Source organism: Xiphias gladius, chromosome 17 (assembly GCF_016859285.1).
Source record: "Xiphias gladius isolate SHS-SW01 ecotype Sanya breed wild chromosome 17, ASM1685928v1, whole genome shotgun sequence".
In the NCBI taxonomy this organism is placed as follows: domain Eukaryota; kingdom Metazoa; phylum Chordata; class Actinopteri; order Istiophoriformes; family Xiphiidae; genus Xiphias; species Xiphias gladius.
In genome coordinates this window covers 13042359-13058992 of record NC_053416.1, presented here as the reverse complement: position 1 = coordinate 13058992, position 16634 = coordinate 13042359, and positions in this window count along the sequence as shown.

Genomic DNA, 16634 nt, shown 5'->3' with positions numbered 1-16634 from the left:
AAAGACACCGATTCATGTAAGGTCACTCCTAGGGTAGGGTTCCAGTTACATTTGGGATCTGGTTCCTTGCTGGGAAAGCTCAAAGACTAACAAATCCCTTAGCAAATCTTTCATTATCTCCTGACTCCTATTTTATCAGCAAATAACTACATTTACAGGTAGTCATGTAGCTAAGTAGCACAGGAAATATGAATTTCCGTTCTAACTTTTGTTGTGTAAAATTGAAAAACAGAAGGCTAAACCTAGAAGATGCAATAATGCATTTGAAGGGATTCAGATTTGATAAGCTGATTTGATCCCAGTCTATAATGAGGGTGTCTGGGTATTCAAATCGGGGAAGATTTTGTTCCAAAATATACCTTGGATTGGGCACTGAGTTGTGAATGCCAGAAGTCAGAGTATTTGTAATTGTTGAGTCATTAGGCATTGATCAACAACCTGATCAGCCCTCCACAGATTTATTATGGTCTTTTTGTGGTTGGAGGCAGTGATTTTTTTTTCTTTTCTTTTGGACCATTAAATATGAGTCATGACACACCTAAGCTGCCAGTTTCCCAGCTCCTACCTTCAATTAATTAAAAAAAACATCTGTACTCTCACTGCATTTTAAGTTTAAAAACTAAAATTAAAAATTAAAATTAGATAAAAAAAATTAATATATATAAAATTAACTACTACAAAAATAAACTTTCCAAAAATAATAAATAGGGGGCATTTTGCCATTTTGGTTAAATAACACTCTTGTGACTGGCTATCATCAAAGGCTTTTGGCTTCGTCTTAAAAGGAGTTTGGCAAATGGCTTTGAAGACTTTTGCCAAAAAGGTGTGTTCGGATGAAGTGTTGCATCATCTCAGCTACTTGCAGCAGTTGATACTGCAGATGTAACATAAAAATGAATTAAAGAAATGGAGCATCATATTAAACTAATTCCCTCATAGGAAAACACATCTGTGGGGAAAAAAATACTATCTGTTATAGAGGGTCATGTTTGCAGTTCATTCAAGAAGTCAACTTTCCAAGCCAGGATAGATGTTGATGAATAAGCCAGCCTACATATATAGGCAGATAGATACTGTATACATACACAAATCAGCCACAACATTAAAATCGGTTTTAATTGTAACAGGTATATACTGTATACCATATATATGTCACAATGAATGTGGAAAGTGAACCTCCCACATGAAATGCAAACAGCAGTGGTTAACATGGCAGCTGACAGCTGCTATGTTACTTGTCATTGTCTACCTCATTCCTGCCTTACATTTACCATCACCTTGGAACACACAAAGACTTGTGGCCTTTCCATCAAAAGCGTCCTCTTTGGTGTTGTACTGCATTAAAGCAAATTATTTAGTCAGGAGTCTTAAAACAAATTCTGAAAAGACTTGAAATTCCATACCATTTAGCAAGTTTAATGACTAAATGTTACATAATTTGATTTAAAAACAGTATCTTTAGGCTATATTTACTGAAAAAATAAAATATTATTTCACCACAATTGATGAATATTTTCACCCAGAAAGTTGCTGTTACAGAAAAAAGAGAAGGGTTATATTAAAACTCAAGGTTTCTCTTCAGTTTTCTTTTGTTTGTTCCAGCTAGAACAAAAAAAACAACGCAAATGCAAACAAAACATTTACCGCCATAAACTACATCTATTTTTCATTCGGCTTTTCTCCATAGAAAAGCCGGCAGGAAGTCACACAACTAGTGTCTCTTACTGAGCTCAAAGAATCTGCGCCTGCAGCTGATCAGTCCTTCGGGAGCTGCTGTTGCTCTGAATAACTCATCTGCCTTCCAAACTCTCTGTTCATAGGCTAAATGCTGCTGCTCTCTTGACCATGTTTGGAGGGAAATGCGAATAAAATTGCATCCAAAAAAGCCCCGTTTGCATTTTAGATATTCTTCTTTACGGAAACCTTTTCAGAATTAAGCTCACTTACGATTTTCAGAGAGTGAAATGAGAATGATCAGTCTCATGTCTGTGTACAGAGCTGTACAGTGGAGGTTTCCACCTGCTTCCAGTCTTTATGCTCAACTAGGCTAACCACGTACTAACTCCAGCACCGCAGAACTACTCCTTTAAGAACTGAGCCGCCTTAGTGGTCTACAGACTTGAAGCCTGTAGCAAACATACAGGGCTCCAGGCACTCAGCCATAGGCAGCAGCATTCAAATATTTAATAAATAGTCTAATTATTAAAGATCCCTTTCTGTATTACAAACAGTGCTTACATTGCCAACAGTTCTAAGAATATGGAGTATGTATTGCTTGGTTATTTGCGATCTTCATTAATAAATTAAAGATTTTTTTTTGAATAATGAGCTTTGAGAAGGAAAATGATTAGCAGCATTTAAGCTTAGCAACAAAAATGTAAATAAGCTTTTTTAATTAGCACGCAGTATTATTTATGTTGAAACATAAAGTGTCACTGGATTATTTAGCAAAAACAACACTGTAAACATGCTCTGTCTTTAATAAACCCACAGTGGGGAATATGCCTGTGAAAAGCAAGAAGAATCACTCAGGCCGCATACCAACTTCTGTCCATGTGTGCTTGCATTTTTATGTGTCTTAATGAAGGCCGACTTATGTGTGTGTACCTGCATGGGTTTTATAAATGTATTCTGTGAGTGTGTGTGTGTGTGTGTGTGTGTGTGTGTGTGTGTGTGTGTGTGTGTGTGTGTGTGTGTGTGTGTGTGTGTGTGTGTGTGTGTGTGTGTGTGCGTGTGTGTATGGCTATGCATTGTGAGGACCAGTTTGAGTTTTAAACCATAGGAGTGAGGATATTTTGGGAAAGTGAGGACAATTTGGAGAGTCTTCACCATCTGACAGACCTTCAAAGGACTGTTTGAGGGTTAAGACTTGGTCTTGGTCTTAGGGTTCAGGTTAGAATTAAGTTTAGGTTACGGTTAGGGTCAGGGGCTGGGGAATGCATTATGTCAATGGGTGTCCTCACAAAGATAGAAGTACTAATATGTGTATCCGTGTGTGTGTGTGTGTGTGTGTGTGTGTGTGTGTGTGTGTGTGTGTGTGTGTGTGTGTGTGTGTGTGTGTGTGTGTGTGTGTGTGTGTGTGTGTGTGTGTGTGTGTGCGTGTGTGTATGAATATGTGGCCATGCAGGCGTTACTCAGGCTAGTGTATACACCTCTGATTGAATTTTGGGTTTGTTCTGCCTGGAGTGGAGTCTTTATTTAACAGTGTTTGGAGAGGCACTCAAAGAAAGCAGGGAGAGAAACAAACAGAGGGAGATGAAGAAAGACTGGGAGAGAGAGAGGGAGAGTGTTGAGGAGATACACAAGATGGGGAGTGTAACAGCCATCTCTAATGCTCTGTAATGAGAACGAGCCGGGGAAGACTGGAAGTGCTGCGCAGTGGGGGGGGGGGGGGGCAGCCGTGGAGAGACTGAACGTGTTGAACAACAGGGGGCCAGAAATAATTAGCTGACACTAGTGGCTGAATGAAACTGCCTCCTCTGTGGCTCCCTGAGAAACAAGCACAAGGGAAGTTATCATAACACATGTTTACCAATCAGGCTAGAGGCCCTGTGTATGAAGATAACACAGACACCATCAGGACGATGGTAATTGTCATTTAGGCTAACATTTACCAACCTCAGCTCAAATCCCTGGTCAGGATCACTACATGAGACCCAACAACAGGGTAAAAGCAGCAAAAGTAGCAGTGAGACCTGAGGGAACACAGGGGGGAAGAGGCAGTGAGGTGTGTCCTGCTAAATTAATAACAATGAGATAAGGCTGTAATCATAGGAAGTGATAAAAGGATTTGACCTCTGGTGAGTGAAGTTGTACAAGCCAATTACAACAAACAAGCAGATCAACACAGGTGGGCAGAGGAAAAAAGATATTTTATACAATTTTTGGACAAAAGCAAATAAACAAATGAAGATAAGCCAGCAATATATTAACATATTCAGCTATGACTTTCACAGTCCTGCAGAAAAACGTGAAATTTTTCTTCACAGGACTCTAAAATGGGGTTAAGAGTCCACAGCTTTATCCATTAAAGAAAGGCCTCCAGATCTTGTTTGACTTTTCACCAGAGCCAGTTCTATCATAGCAAATTTTCTCTAGGTCTAGTGAGGAAATTATTTCATCTAGCCACTGTTTTAATGCCTGTGGACAAGCGGGTTTTCAATTCTTAATGAAAAGTTAGCAACAGAGCATCTTCACAGCAACCAAATAAAACCTGTTTGTAATCCACCTGTATCTTTCAGTCATAAATAAAAGAAAACCAGTGAAAACTGTCTTCACAATATTCAACAAAATGTGGACAGGTTACAGCGGCGAGACCGTCCTCCTAAGAGAAATGATAGCATCAGTTGTTTCATCAACAGCGCCCCAGCTGACATTTGTTTACGCTCAAAGCCCTCTAGTGCCTGTACTGCAGTAATTCTGAAAGTCTGGTGGTGTTGTTGGAGAGCGACAAAATCGGCACAGGTGGAGGAGGTCGGGGTGGATGGCTGTCTCGGTAAAATATCAAACTTTAACATGGGAGGCCACTATTTGTTTCCTTTTTCCAACCAACAGTCAACAGTGTCTTTTTTTTAAGAGCCACAATCATTCCACAACCATAAGCACGTGTGGACCCCAACGACCATGTTTCTCTAAACCTAATCAAGTCATGCTTGTGCCTACACTTAACCATAGCATCCAGCCAGCTTCTATGGAACCTAAGAGATAAAGCCCTTTGCATGTGTTTGCCGATGTTTAAAGGTTGTGTCTAGGTGGGTAGACAATGATATGGACAAAATGTTTATTCCTAGGAGCCTGAGCATGTTAGGGTGTGCCGTTGAGGCTGGTATTTCTTTTTTTCCTTGACAATTCCTGCTGGATAATAAGCAGAGTGCTGTCAAGTGAGTTAGCTGCCTGGCGCATAGTAACACTGCGCCTGAGCAGAGGAAACAGAGAGAGACAGCGTGTGGTGACAGTGGCAGTGGCAGAGGAGACAGAGTGCACTGATACTGAGCCATGCTGAGCACTGAGTGCTCCTGCTTCTGCTTTCCCAGCTAACCACACGCCAAAGACCAGCCCCATGGAGCCGGTGTAGTTCATGGCTTTAATTTCAAGTGTATCAATACTGATATTCATAGTGGCTATACCTGTTATATGATATCAGCTCAGAGTGGAAATTCTGGTGTAGCAGACATATAGTCATACCTAACATCCAGTGCTTTGTCTCTAGAAATTAACAATCTTACCTTGCTGTCTGCATCACTGTTGTGAGTTTGGGAATTTGGGTTGGAGTACTTAGTTAAAAGTGGTGGCATGGCCATAGAAGATGTTTGTAACCTGACTTCTATACAACGACCAACTGGGATCAAAAGTCACATTAAATACATAAATAAAGCATTTCAAAGCACGACCAACTCATGTCTAATCTGAAAGGGTTTTCTTTTTCTTAAGAAAGCAGAAATATGTAAAAAGGAAACAGGGAAAAATAAAGGCAATCATTACATCGCTTACCTACGGCAAGAGATACCATCACGTTCATCACAGCCGGAACTGATCTCTGAACAATCATCATCAAATTTATGGCCTGCAAATATCCACAGATGAACTTGAATTTTGACCTGATGGATGTGATAAGGAGGGTGAGCCAGCTGTATTTCATACCTTTCTCCGAAAGGCTGAGAGAACGATCAGTGATGAAATACACCTCTAAACAGAAACTACACCATAGCCACGAGTGCAGCTATCCAAAGGCAAAAAACTAATAATAAAAATCACAGGATACCACACAGATATATGAAGAAAGCTTTAAACTGAGCGTGAACAATATTTCCCAAAATAGATTTTTCCCTGTCAAATGAATAAATGAGCTAATTTCAGATCAGACTTCTAAGAGCATCAAGCTCCACAGCCTGCAATGCTAAGAGGGTTTAAACAGCCTAGTCATGCTGATGTCAGGAAAAATGCCCAAACACACGTACACACATCCGTGCATGCATGTCTACATGACTGCATGTGCATCTACAAATTATGCTTTTTTTAAAGACATACACACAGAAGCCCAGGGAGCTTCACAGGGAGGCTGAAAAGGAGGATTTAAAGCTCTGCATGGCTACAGAAATACCTTGAAGAGACTGAAAGATTGTAATTGGTCAGCCTGGACTGCTTGTGTTTTTTCCTACAAGCTTATTATACCAATAGAGATTGTTAAAAGTATTAAGCAGGTTGAATAAAGACCCATCTTCTACTTTTCAGTAAAAACACATTCAGCAAAGCCATCTCTATTCCAAGCCTGCTGTTCACCGCGATTGCCAGCTGGCACAGCAGGATTCTCATATTCAGTAACGACATATGGGGAAATAGAAGTTACCTGGTTGTAACTTAGGTTCTATAAGCACCTGCGTAGCCCACCAGCGTTCTACTATATCATAAAGTCAGTTAAAGAATTTTAAAGTGGGGAATACGGTTAAAGCACATTACAGCCACGGCCAGCTGGAAAACTATTTTCAGTCACCCTGCTAAGATGTGGTAACCGCCTGCTGGTGCTATCTGCGTGTTTAGTTTATAAACAGGAGAGTGGTATCAGTCTTCTCATGTAATTCTTGACAAGAAAGCAAGTAAGCATATAATTACCAAAATTTTGATCTATTTTTTGAAGCGATTGATTTGAAAATTTCAGACTTTGGAGCCCCCCCGGTGGAAGCATCAGTAATGCCCACATCTACAGCCCATCTGACTGGACTGAAAAAAACTTATAAAATGAATCAATTATCACATTTCTACTTCTTTTTACAAACAAAAACTATGCGGTTTAACTATTTTTGGAAGGTGCTATAAACTTACATTTACCTTCACATTAAACCAACATTTTTCTTCACCCTTACTGCCAGTTTAATATTCAGTACAATTTTTTTACTACACCTAAGACACTGGGGGTCTCCTACCTTGCATACTGCAGCAGGTAATCATACTGGCTCATCATCCTTTTACATCCTCTGTTCTCTTAAACAGCAGGAAGACAAAATGGACTAAGAGCCAATATCCATCAGGGGATGGGACCTACAGTGACTTTACTAGACTCTGTGGGATCATTAGGGCCTTAAGACTTGATGGGATATTGTGTTTTTATGAGCTCTGTGCAGTAATCCATTAATAGGGCTGACACGCCATTAGACTTTATTGATGTCCAATGCATGGACTCACATGAAAACACCATTATTTGTCATGATCAAAGTTTAACGCTGACACACAGTGATTTAATGGTGCCGCAGGCTGCTGAGACCCCTGTCTTTAACCTTCAAGGACATCCAGGTTGATGAGATATACAAGTTGTACAGTTAAACTGAAACAGCCTCAGTTTTTAGGTTATATCCTTCAGCTGTTTTCATGGATTATTCTACTTTTTCATAGGTCTTTTACTCTTCTTTTAGTAGGGCACTGAAAGGGAAATGTGTTCTTTTTAATGACAATCAAGACATGTTTTTTTCATAGTGAACATGGATAAATTAGACTTCTTTCTTAAATACTACAAAACAGCACATTCTCACTCCTGCCTGAAGTATTTCCACTGCTCTGAGAAATAATTTTCCTCAGGTTTCTGATTGCTGATGCCTCATTTATGAAAGGAGGGTATATCTCTTATTTGTTTAGAGTTTTTGTAATGCTGAGTTAATACATTTTTCACCGTGGTGCAGTATTCCCGCAGAACAACTTGCTTGTGCAGACTTTCTTCGCTGCCCTCTAGGGAAATCGAATATGTATTTGCCATTCTCTTAGGGTTTTAAAAGGGTTTAGCAACATTAATAATTTCTAACAACATAAAAGAGGAAATGTGGCTTTTTTGATGTGTCGTACTTCTGCTAGATAAGCATTTGGATGAGTTCAGAAGTGGGAGTGCTCACTGGGAGAGGTTGAAGAAAGGTAATTGGTTCGTAGTGAAGGGATCATGATGGGTAACTGAGCCAAGTGTGATTATGGAAACGGAGTAGAGAGACGAGAGAAAGGGAAGATATTCAAGGAATTTCTGATGACCAAAAAAGGGAAACACATTTGTTGACCTTCCGCAGTGATCCTTCCAAGGTTTCGCCTTTGCCTAGGGGAAGTAAAGTGCTCTTAAATGAATGCATATTAGCTGCTGTTTCTAAAAATTAAAAACGTTTAAAAACAACATTTTAAATTATATAAACTATTTTGTAGAGATGTTTTACAGTTCAATTTTCACCTGAACACTTGTGGTATGTCTAAAAGAAAATAACCCATGTAATTTAATCGGAGCTGTGAGGCAGCATAACAAAAAAAAAAGTTTGCAACAAGTGAAAAAAGTTGACACTCGGTAAATGTCAAATCTCTCTGATACTCGGGATGCTCATCGTAGTTAAATGTAATGTAGCAAAAGTGGGATGCTCAAATAATAATAATAATAATAATTTTAAAAATTAGTTTATTCATAGAGCACTTTTCAAGCAAAAGCAGAAAACCATTCTCCAAAGTTAGAGAAGATATAAGCAGATTTAGGAATAATTGCAACAATAAACAATAAACAAAAATAACAAAAACAAAAAAAACCCAATAATTATTATTTAGCATATTAAAAAGAAAAATAATAAATGATAAATACATGAATATACATAAAGAGAGTAAACTCATGATAGAAAGACAAATGACACGTCATCGGCCACAAGGGTCAAATAAAAGACAAAAAAACAGTTTTTCGATCATTTCATCTCAGTCATTCGTGAATGGCAGGTCATATTTGGCATATATCACCTCCTCAGGTTAATATATCACTTGAATTCAGGCAATATGTCTTTATTAATTGATTTTTTCTCCTTAATTTGTTCCTGATCTAATATATTTTATCTCATAAAAATATAATAAAGAGGAAACCCGGTATCCATCACCCATCTGCAGTCATGCCAGGTTGCTAAGGGCATCCAAATGACACTGACGCATGCTGGGACTTGTATGCTCCTTGGCTGCTCGGTGTGGCTAAGCCCTGTTGGTCAGGGTTAACTTCCAGACATCCCGATGATGAATGACAGTTATCTATTTTTACGGCTTGATATAGATCCATCAGCTTCCTCCAGAGAGTCCCTCTCAGCATCTCACTGCCCTTTAGAGGAGATTTTCCAGGTCACCAAGCCAAGGTGAAAAACAAAACAATGCACGAGTGCTCACGTATAACGGAGAAAACACACTCGCAGGCATGCATGCTTGCATGTGTCACACACACCTCTCCCTCTTTTCTACCGGACATATGGAAATGTCAGCACCTCCCAAGAGATGTTTGCTAATGTCAGGACATGTGGCTGGCATGGACCCGGGCCACACGTACGCTCTGTCCAGCTGTGTCAGGGAACGCCAGCCAACCCTGTACACCCCCCTCCTCGTGTACCTACCGTTGCCTACACCCCCAGGAGGGAAACTAATTGTGTGCGTTATTGATTGCCACGGCAGATCTGCGCTGTCTAGCGGGTAAATAAGATAGATGGAGTTGTCAGGTTGTCATCAGGCAAGGTTTTTTGACAGCATGCCTTAGGGCGTGTACAAGAAGGACCAGTGTAACTGAGGCATACACTGAGCCACGAGGCAGTGCGCGGCTACAGCTTTGACTTTGGACAGAAAAACAGCGAATGAAAGGCGTCCTACTTTATGAGACAACTTGCACTAATAATTCACAAATTGTATTACACAGAATTGACTATTATCTATTATTGATGACGATCACGTTTTAAAGGGTAAGTTCACATTACAAAAATGTACAATTTCTCAGTTTAGCCGGGTGGTATCTACACAGAGAGTTTTGATTTCTTTTGCTCAGTTTAAAAAATATCTGACTGAGATATCTGCCTCCACCCCAGTTCGATAAATGTGAATGGAATTTATAATGTAGTGGTCAAAGCATTGAAAAAAATGACATTTTAAAAAATTCAACAACACGTCTTTCCACAGACAACGTCCTTCTTACCCTGGGTCCCATTTCACAAAAGGGATTCGCAAGCACTGCTTACATGCAAATGGTGGCAATGTAAAGTGTCACAAATAACTGCCAGTTGCAAATGGCGGATAAATTTGTGAGTTGTCCGGGGCTCTCGTATGCTCACCAATGGGTTGCAAGCATGGCATTAATATTTATCAGTGGAATTTGTCAAAATTAACCCAAGCGTAAACTATTTTGCATGTTGCAAATTTGGAGAAATTGGCCCCTGGATGATCAACAGTGCACAATGTCAACAGTTATGATAGGGAATATTTGTTTCTGTAGACAGTAGTTCTAATGAAAAATGTTCTCAGTAGAGGTCTTCACAGGCCCAAAATTTTTCAAACAAAAGGGCCCCAATCAATAAAGAAACAGAGGAAAATCAATTAGATTATATTAGATTAGATTAGATGACAAGGCAAACACCTGAATTTGACATGGCCTCGGACCTATAGTTCACAGTGAGACCTCTAAACACCCGTTTACCTGGTTTTTGAAACCATTACACTTTCTGTTTTTTGTCTTTGTGTTGGGGTGTTGGGAAAATAAATTAATTAATTATTATAGGCAAGGTCTTTTATGTTTCCATCTGGACCACCAGTGGTTAGGGGCTGAATTTAAATTTAACAAATCTAGTTTGACTCATTTCTCAACATTGTAACATAGTGTAAAAATCACATTCATACAGCTGCAACCCCTTCAAGAGATCTAAAGCCCTGCAAGCATATGCATGCAAAAATGTTGATACGTTGTAGTTTTTTTTAAGCTCATGCTGGAAACCAAACTACGTCAGTCAGCATCAAAACAAATAAAGCAGTGAAGACAACACCTACCCGCTGTTACTTCTGTTGCTGGAACAAATAGAATAAGGAAATATTATGCATGACCATGAATTTCTACTGTATCTCAGTAGTGTTATTATTGATGAATCATAAGTGTGTTGACCAGGGCTCAACATCTAAAACATTTGTGCCTCATCGCAGCACCATGTAATTGCCTTAAATTATGCATTTCAGAGTGTAAACCCTCAGCAAATGGTTTCATAGAGCTATTAACACCATGTAGGCTATATTGGCAGTTGTGTGGGTTAATACCTACATTACTGACCACATCCCCACATAATAATGTTACTAATTTTGCATGTGCATATGCCCCTCCACATGCAGCAGAGAGTGAATATGAATACTGAATATGAAGCAGACCGTCAGTGTTCCTGTGCCTCCCCTCTGCTCACCAGACATTCCTGATTGTGTGAAAAGTAAACACTGCTCTGGGTGAGGATTGCTTTCTAAATGCTGTCGAAGATTTGAGCAATTATAAAGGAAATTAATATAGAGGAAGCAGCAATGGCTTAGTTGACCCTCTCCTAATGCAAGCGTCCTTTCACCACAAGGCAGTTTTCCTGGTGCATTTAAATTATTCGGAAGATGATTTGCATTTTGAGTAATGAGGTGAGGAGGAATCCAGTTATGTATATATAACATCATCGAGAGGCACAACAATTAATGTCTGGTCTCGTGTGGAGAACCCCCTCCAAAAGTTTCAATTTTTTGGTCTCGTATACTGACAACAGAGAGGTATAAACGATGACTATTTGCCCTATAAGTAATGTGGTCGATGCTTTATGACCTCAATTCTCAGTGACCAAACCAGCCATTTTCCCGTAACTCGTCTCCATTTATTTATTCAGGGTAGCAGCATTACGGTCTTTCAGGGAATAGCTCCTCACTCATTCAGTTATGCTTAAGTTACAAATCCACCAGGGAGGGGCACTGTGACTGCAGTGTTATACTGCTGGCCACTAAGTATCAGCTGGGTATGGGTCTTGCACAAGGGCACCTCAACTCACACAGTTGTTTCATCAGACAGACCAGAGTGTATTTACACTCTGGTCTGTCTGATGAAACCAGAGCTTTTGGCAGCTAAATGTTTTAGCTCATGGTAAGAACCAAAAGCGTTACAGTACATTTTTTGTAGATTATCAGTTGTCTGAAGGTATAAACATTCTACTGTTTCATACACAGTTTGTCATGACAACTCCAGCTTAATCAACAAAATCTCTGTAATTTCATTTCCTGAATGTTAATGTCTTATCTCTCCTCATTTCACACCTGCCATTCCTTTTCTGTCCACCAATTGTCCTCGGTGGGTTCCCACTCTGTACTCGCCCACCTGCCTGCACACCTGCTCCTCATTGCCCCATTAGTCTCCATTAGTATATAAACTTGCCCAGCAGTTTTATTTCTCTGCTGGATCATGTATTGAGCCTCATAGTCATGGTGTTTCCTGTTTGCCTTTGCCCATTTAACTTGCTCACTGGCTACATGTTGATGTGGTGAACCTTGTTTTAATCCTGTTAAATTGGACCGAAATTTGCCTGGGGAAATTTACTTGTGCAAAAAGCAGGAAGTTAACATATCCCGTAGGAGCTAACATGGCTTGCAAACAGCTGATAGCAGCAGTCCAGAAATTTGTAACTTATACAGCATTAAACATTTTACTCTCATTAACCTCTATCCATGTCCTTGCTCCTGTGGACCCTTTGCTCCATTACCAAACTGCGCCATTGCTACTATGCCATGAAATCAGCGTGATTGGCCATGATTGTTACCAACCCCTAACACACGCACTGATACTGTATGATAAAAAAATACCACCTAATTATACCAAACGTCAATGTGAACCCTGTACCAAAGTCATGCACTTTACTCCCTGTGCCTTTACTTAGTGATTGAGAATTTTACCAACTGTAAGTGCAAATGTACACATCAGGTTTTTTGTTTGAAACCTGAACAGGTATTTTGTTAGATGTATGGACATGAAAAACAAAGTATTTTGGTGGTGTTTTTCTGCCATACACTGACATGTCTTCAGATAACTCCATCTTGGAAGCCTTGACTTTGGCTGGACTTTGCATCTTCAGACTTAAAGGGCCTTCTTTTGTTTTTTTACCCCATAGGAGGAGGGGAATTTCTGATGGCATCACTGTAATGCAGCATTAATTCGCAGGTGTCCGTAAATTCTGACTGGTAAAAAATGCTGGTCCTGTCAGACGGCATTATGAGTCACAGTGACTCAGTGATCAGCGGTAATGGAAAGGCTGGAAGAGAGCAGTCATTTATGTCAAGCCAGATGAGAAGGAGCTGTAGACACTTGGGCAAGTTCATTATCTAGAAAATGTTACATAAAAAAAGGTATTTACATGTTGAACTCTTCCCCACCAGCTCCTATTTTCTTCAAGAGGGTCCCACATTGCAGCCCATTTACAGAAGAATGCTTCATTCTGCCTCAACTATCATTGATGGTGTGACAAAAGAATTGAAAGTCAACAGATTATGTTTACTTCCAGAACAGAGCTTATCAAAGCGTCATTAGGCTGCTGTGATGCTCCCTTTTATATTTGCAACTAATGATCCGTGTAATATCTGTCCTTTCCCACAGGATGTGCTGTTTTCCATCAAGGCAAGGCTATTTGGAATACTGTTTGTGGCCTATGCGTGTGTGTGTGTGTGTGTGTGTGTGTGTGTGTGTGTGTGTGTGTCGGGGGGGGGTGTAATTTTTCAAATCATATGAATGACCCTTTCAAACAACTCCACAATGTATGTACACAAGGACACGGTCTCTTTGCATTTTCATAGCTTCTAATAGAGCAGAGTCCTTGCATACATTTCGACAGTTTTAACAACACGTCATGGTAATTCTTCAACAAAACATTGTAACAGGCCATGTTTGGTTGGTAGGCTAACTCCTGCTCAGCTGTTTCTATAATGCCTAAATAAAATACTCAAGTGGATACATAACCTTTCTGTAAAAGTGAGACATCAAGGTGTAATGTGTTAGAGATACAAATGAAAGGAAAGGATGCAGGTTAGAAGCAAAATGGATATGGAGCGTATAAAAGGTATGCTGTAAAGTAAAAAGGTTATGTTTTCTTAAATTTGAGATCACTATGTCATCTCTCAGATTTTAAAAACAATTCTAAATGCATTTAGAGTTTATACTCTCAAACCTGTGAGGTATTTGTTACTGTGTCTCTGAAGAGCGGGAGTGTCAAGTTGAAAACAAATTATTTAAAGTTGATTGTGAAAGGGGTTGCTTATAGTGACAAATCCACAGAGAATCATCAGCCGACTCTGCAGTTCCTCTCAGTTCTACAAAGCATTTTACTGTCTTTCAGCTCATTGTTTTGGTTTTTATAGCCTGCAAATTTTCTGTTGTTACTCACTTTCATTGGTCTCATCAATAGAGCAGGTAGCTGTCTGAATACAAAAGCTCTAGCCAACTGGACACTCCCTGTCCAGTGCCAAAAAGTACACAGACAAACTTAGCAATTAGCTGGTAAACATAGTGGAACATTTAGCAGCTAAACAGCCAGATATTTCCCTCAGGAGTTGGTGGAAATAAAAACAGAGCCAAAAGGAGAATGAATATTTGACCTATATTTGGCAGAAGGCCACAAGAACACACACACACACACACACACACACACACACACACACACACACACACACACACACACACACACACACACACACACACACACACACACAGACTTTTGTCATCGTGGTAATAAATTCACAGTCATGGTTTGTTTAGCTTTAGGCACAAAAGCTACTTGGTTAAATTTAGGAAACAATTGTGGATTGCATGCAAATTAGTACTTCCTTAAGGTCAGGGGACCTTTGCTGTCACGGTTACAATGATAAACACTTGGTTAAAGTTGTGGAAAGATAATGGATAAAAGAAACAATGTTGATTATCTGTTTGAAACACGAAACAAACAGCAGTCTCCTGCATGACAGTCCTGTGTTTTGTCAACCCATCCATCCACCCCAACCTCCTGCTAACGTGGACTTTGTTGCTCTTTATATTATGTCACCTAGCTTCCCCCTTTGATCTCGTCATAATTACTACGGCCTCTAAAGGTCACCTAACAATAAAACGTAACTATAGACTGTAATAAGGTGTTTATTCAGTCGCCCTATGGGCTTGTTTTTTTTTTTACATGAGGACAGCATCCAAATTCGCCATATCAACTTTAAAAGGTGATAATGTCTGTGTTGATTTTACAGCTTTTTTTTAGAACTGCCCCAAAATGGCTATAAAATCAGGTAATGCACGTTTAAGCAAAAAAAAAAAACATGACCACACTTTTACTGCTAATGCTAGATGAAAGGTTTACACATTTTACACCCACACATTTTCATAAAAATCCACCTGCCACAATGTGAAAAAATATTTAAAAAGATGCCACTCATTCATTATGAAGATAAGGTTGTTAATTTCTTTATCTTACCTTGTGATACTTTGCTACTTAGGATTAATTTGACTTCCTGTCGAGACTCACCTTGAGACACTTCCCTGCTATGTACCAACACAGACTGCTCCTCTGACATGAGCGGCTGGGCCATGTGGGACATTGCATGGTGGGCTCACATATGTGTGTAGAGGTAGATTAACATGACGGCAGCCTGTGCATATGGCAGAGATCAAACAATTAACCTGCTAGTGATTGGCCCTGCCATTAGGGTACAGTAATTAGAGCTAAGTGGCCCCGAGACCACACTGGAGTAATAGGAAAGCTCACTGCAGGGAAGAGTCAGACTCTCAACGTCTGTGCGAGTCTTGGTAACGTCAGGCTTCATACATCTTGATGCTTTTTAGGCTCTGTATCATGTTAACTTAATGTTTTTATTCAGTGTAAGACCAGTTTACTATTCAACCTTTCTGCACTTCAGTCATATTATATTCTACCATGCCACTTGAATGCATGTACAACTACTGAATCTAACATATATTTTCATAGCTGTGCATAGTCATTTGCGGTTATATGATGTTTTTTTTGCACCTTTACACTTAACATGAGCATGGGCCCTCATACCTGGTTTGTCTGTTTGTATATATCTTACAAATTGTTAAAGAATTCCTGCACTGATGTTACGAAGACAATCCATCCTGTTTCCCTGCACTCTGTGAATAAAGTGATTCTTCAAAGTTCTGCATTAGAAAGTCAGTCGATGGGTTGTTTAATCTTATCTGAGCCCTGGGACTGTAATTCATGATAGCCCCCTCTAAAAATTAACAGTGTAAAAAAATTCAAACCCATTCTGTGCTGCCTCAAGACTGTACACAATCTCTCTGCCTTGCACTGCTATATACACAGGATTTCTGCACATGTTGATACATTTACCGCCATAAAGTGAAAATAGCTGCAAAGAGTATAGTTCTCCCAGAACATATGTGTGCATATTCTATATGGCCCCCTGTAGGTCTGTTTATGTGAAAACAAGCATTTGTGCAAACCCAGTTTATGGGCTGTAATCTTTCACATTGCTTATAGTTCTCTCTATTTTTTTTTATAGGCGTATATTATATATATTTATGTTTTTAATTATAATTATTACCAGTCTCCACCCTTTTCATAATTGAAAAACCTCACATTGATCCATGTGATTATAGTAGATTTTTCCATAATTGATCATCTTTGCAGGCTACATAAGCACGGAAGTTCATTTCTTTTGAGAAAAATATATACAACTAATAATCTACGCTCAAAAGTCCACTTGAATAGCACTTCCCAGCAGTGCCATTTAAACAAGCTTTTGTTGCTGTGATACAATGTTGATACAGTTATATTCTCTCTGAAAACACATGGATTAGGAATCTGTTTTAAGACTAA